General features: G+C 50.4%; 1 long non-coding RNA gene across 1 annotated transcript; it reads left to right on the top strand.

Annotated features, from left to right (window-relative positions):
• The first annotated feature begins 569 nt into the window (after positions 1-569).
• LOC122460678 lies at positions 570-3,436 on the top strand. Its single transcript, XR_006282136.1, has 2 exons — positions 570-753; positions 1,979-3,436. It is a non-coding gene; the product is annotated as an uncharacterized LOC122460678 (long non-coding RNA).
• The last annotated feature ends 264 nt before the right edge of the window (positions 3,437-3,700 follow it).

Raw genomic sequence — 3,700 nt, 5'->3', positions numbered from 1 at the left:
ACGCGCAGCTGCAGGAGTGACTCCTAGTGGCGCGCGGCGGGGCAGCCACAGCCAGCACCGCGCGCCACCAGGGTCTTGTCCGGCTGCTGCTTCTGCGCTTGCTACGTGCACATTGACACTGTCCTCATGGCAAAGCCCAAACGGACCGTACCACTGCGCATCCCCTGCGAAGGGGGGGTGTTGGGATGGGAGCAACCACCACATCAATGGGTGCCGTCCTTCCCCCCCTACTGGGCGCTTTCCTGGTAGCCAGCCCCTGGCTGGGGCCGTCTATTGTTGGCAGCTCGGGGTCGGATGCGGGCGGGGACGTGAGAGACGGTTCGACAGGTACAAATGGTTCCGCCCTAAAATAAGGACGTGCAGAACCGAACGCGCCCGCACCCCGCGCTGTAACTGGCAGGGGAGGGGAAAGGAGGACCGGCCGAGCCCGCTGTAGAGCTGGGGCGCCCGCTGATTGGAGGGCGCGGCGGGGGGCGGGGCCCCCGGGCTTCCGGGCGCACTCCCCATTGGCAGGCGGGGGCAGCGCGTCACAATGGGTGCTTTGCATGAAGCGGGATGAGCTGGGGAAAGAGGGAGAAGGCGGGTCGCGCGGCAGCGGCATGGGCAGGGCGAGGGCGAGAAGTTGCAGGCGGCTCCTGCCGGGCAGGACGCGGGGTGCCCGAGGCCAGGGGGCGCCTAGCGGGGCAGAGCCGCGGGACGGGACGAGCCCCGGGGGCGGCAGAGACAGCAGCTGCCAGCGCCTCCGAAGTTGAGGTGAGTGAGGGGCTGGGAAATGGGAGTACGGCCAGGGCTGGGGTGCGCGGTTATTTGGGGGTGCGCCCATTCCCCCCCCCCCAGGGGTAACCAGAGGCGGTGATACCTGGCTTCCCTCCCGCCGGGGAACGTGCGCTGCCGGAGAAGGGAGCAAAGAGCTCGAAATCCGGGCTTCCCTGGCAAGCCCAGCCCCCTCCTCCTGCCCGGCTGTGCAGGACTCTTCCCCGGTGCCAGCTCTCCCCTTCCTCCACCCGGGCACCGGACATGGGCCTCATCATGGCTTTGCAGTCCCCCCCCCGCACCATGGACCGTGTGTGCAAAGCCCCCCCCCGCGCCCGTACCGCGTCTCTCTCCAAACTCCCCGGGCAGACTCACATGCGCGCTCAGTTTTGCAATGGGAGCGTCCGAACCCTCAAGTCAAGCGTTGAAGCGCCAGTGTCCTTGCGGCTCAAATAAGCGGCACCTTGCGCTCCCTTCCCCCCTCCCCAATCAGAAAATCATCCAGTTTAAAAAAATGCCAAACTTGGCTTTCAAAAAAGGGAAAAAAAGTGAAGAATTTAGTGAAACCTGGCAAATCAGCAGAAGTCTGTCTGAGCAGTTGGTGGTTTTAAAAGTTTTTTTTTTTTTTTTTTTTAAAAAAATGCATAGGAAACCTTGGAGATTAAAGTGTTCAATTTAGACAAGGGGGTGCTTAGGGTGGATTTTGCTGTGATAACTGCTGACAGCATTGTGTCATCCTCTGAAGACTTGTACTGTCTCCTGTTAACAACAGGATACTATACTACTCTGGATGGATCATAGATCTGATGTAGTAGGGCATTTTACATTTAAATTTTTTTTATTGGATTGTAAACTCTGGGGCAGGGACCACAGCTTGGTATGTCTCATACAGTAGGGGGTCCTGATTGGCACTGGAGCTTTCAGCTGAAGTTACAAGATACATGTTAAATAGCTAGAGAGAAAGGAACCAGTTCAGAGTTAACCTGACAGGGAACTGTGAGCTGTTACTGACACACTCAAAAGGAAACTAATCAAACAAACCACCAGCCCTATTTCAAGTTGTGACTGACTCAAGCACTGCACGAAAGCTTTCTAAGGACTGACTAGATTGCATGTCTTATGCCTAGGCTAGGGAAGGTCATAAATAGAGTACTCACATCTCATTGCATAATGGTAGCTTGTCTCTTCCTGGCTGTTGATCTGATTTGTTTCTTTTGTGTTTCAGGTCAGTGTGCTGGGGTGGGAGGTTGTTGCTGGCTTCTTGGAAGCATGCATCTGTCTGCATTGGGTTAATCCTCCAGAAGCTGGTGAGCCACTGACTAACGCACATTGTGCTGTTAAAGACTCCACTGTGCGTGTGACAGCGGCTAACCTGCTTTTCGGACATCACTGTATATACGCCATCATCCTGTCCCATGAAGAGGCAATACTCGATCCTGGGGACTGCACCTAGCTTCCATCAGCATGGTAGGAGACAGCTGTTTGCATCCCAGCAGCAGCCCCTGACAAATTCACCGACCTGAACTATTGTGAAATCTTCAGAAAAGTTTGCTTGCAATTTGTTTCTTTCCTTTAAAACTCAAGCTGAGAGGGAGCACAGTACCTTTTCTTGAAATAAGTTCATTGATTGTACTATGTTTAATGAGTTCCCCTTGATACATGTGCCTGTCTTTCTCATACAGCTACAAATCAGACGCTCTCTGTGTGTTTTTGTTTGTTTGTTTTAAATTAGCAACCTCTCAGTGGCAGAGCATTGAAAGACTTAATGCTTCTGGGCCATTCTACTACAAGGACCAAGTGAACTCTATACATTATGATGTGAGCTAGGGCTTCTGTGACAGGAAACAGCTATAAAGTCTTCCTGGGAAGACTGCAGATGCAATAGCACATCTTCAAAAATGAGACCCTGCTTTCCTCCACCTCACCTATTCTTTCCAAAAAGCTAGTGATTTGGGATTTTGTTTAAATCATGTTAGTTGGAGAAACTCTTCATCCTGCCTGTGACATCTTGGTACCCAGTCAATGACTAATTGAACTCCTGCTGCCAAGGGTGTGTTAACAGAATAAACTGTGCTTGGTATTGCCATGGTGAGTCATTTTAAAGACTCTTTCTTCTGTTTAGAAGTAAATCATAAACCAGTTTCACCTTCCAGTTTTTCTTACCGCCTTTGCAGTTTCTTGTAGCTGGCTGTGTCTTAAATGAAGGCTCTGCTCCTTTCCAAGCCAGTTTTCTCTCCTGATTTGATCGTGCAGTGAAGTCTTACTGATAAAACTCAAGTGACTCCATTCATTTCTCTAACAGAATGTGATGTCACAAATGCAGAATCAACACTTCATTGCTTGCGTCACGCGGAAAGCAAAGGCGATGAGAGGGAAGCTTCAGATATTTGTGGTTGCATTAAACAGCAACAGTAAAGAGGATAGAGGAAGTGACTAAGCAAATTGTGTTTGGTATAAAGTTCTTTCAGTTTGGCTCCATTATAGAAACTCACTAGCTACAGAGCTTGCTCTTAAGGTGAGGTGTGGACCTGTTTTACCTCTAGATGACTTCATGACTCCAAGCCAGGTTAGTAGTGACCAGATACTGTTTACTGATAGCTGTTTAGTGGCCTCTATGAAATGATTTGGTGCTCTCCATTTCATTTCAGCCATACCCTGGGGGAAACCTAGCATTTCATCCCATGAAAGAAAGATATGTTCTTTTAGTGGCCAAAAAGGCTCAGGTTTGTTTGTACATAATTAGTAACACAAGAAAGTTTGAAGTGAGGTCTTTCTCATACAGCTACAGATCAGATATAGCAAGAAATTGCTTTAAAAGAGAAAGTGCAAGTCTGTACCTTCCTGAGCAGCATATTCTTGCTAAGCATTTTCCCCTCACATCCTGAAGTGGGCATGTTTGCTCTCCTGAGAGGAAGTCAACTCTTCTGTCCTCTGATCAGGGTAACTA

The sequence above is a fragment of the Dermochelys coriacea genome, chromosome 6 (genome assembly GCF_009764565.3).
Source record: "Dermochelys coriacea isolate rDerCor1 chromosome 6, rDerCor1.pri.v4, whole genome shotgun sequence".
Lineage (NCBI taxonomy): Eukaryota > Metazoa > Chordata > Testudines > Dermochelyidae > Dermochelys > Dermochelys coriacea.
This window is presented reverse-complemented; position numbering and strand designations above follow the sequence as displayed.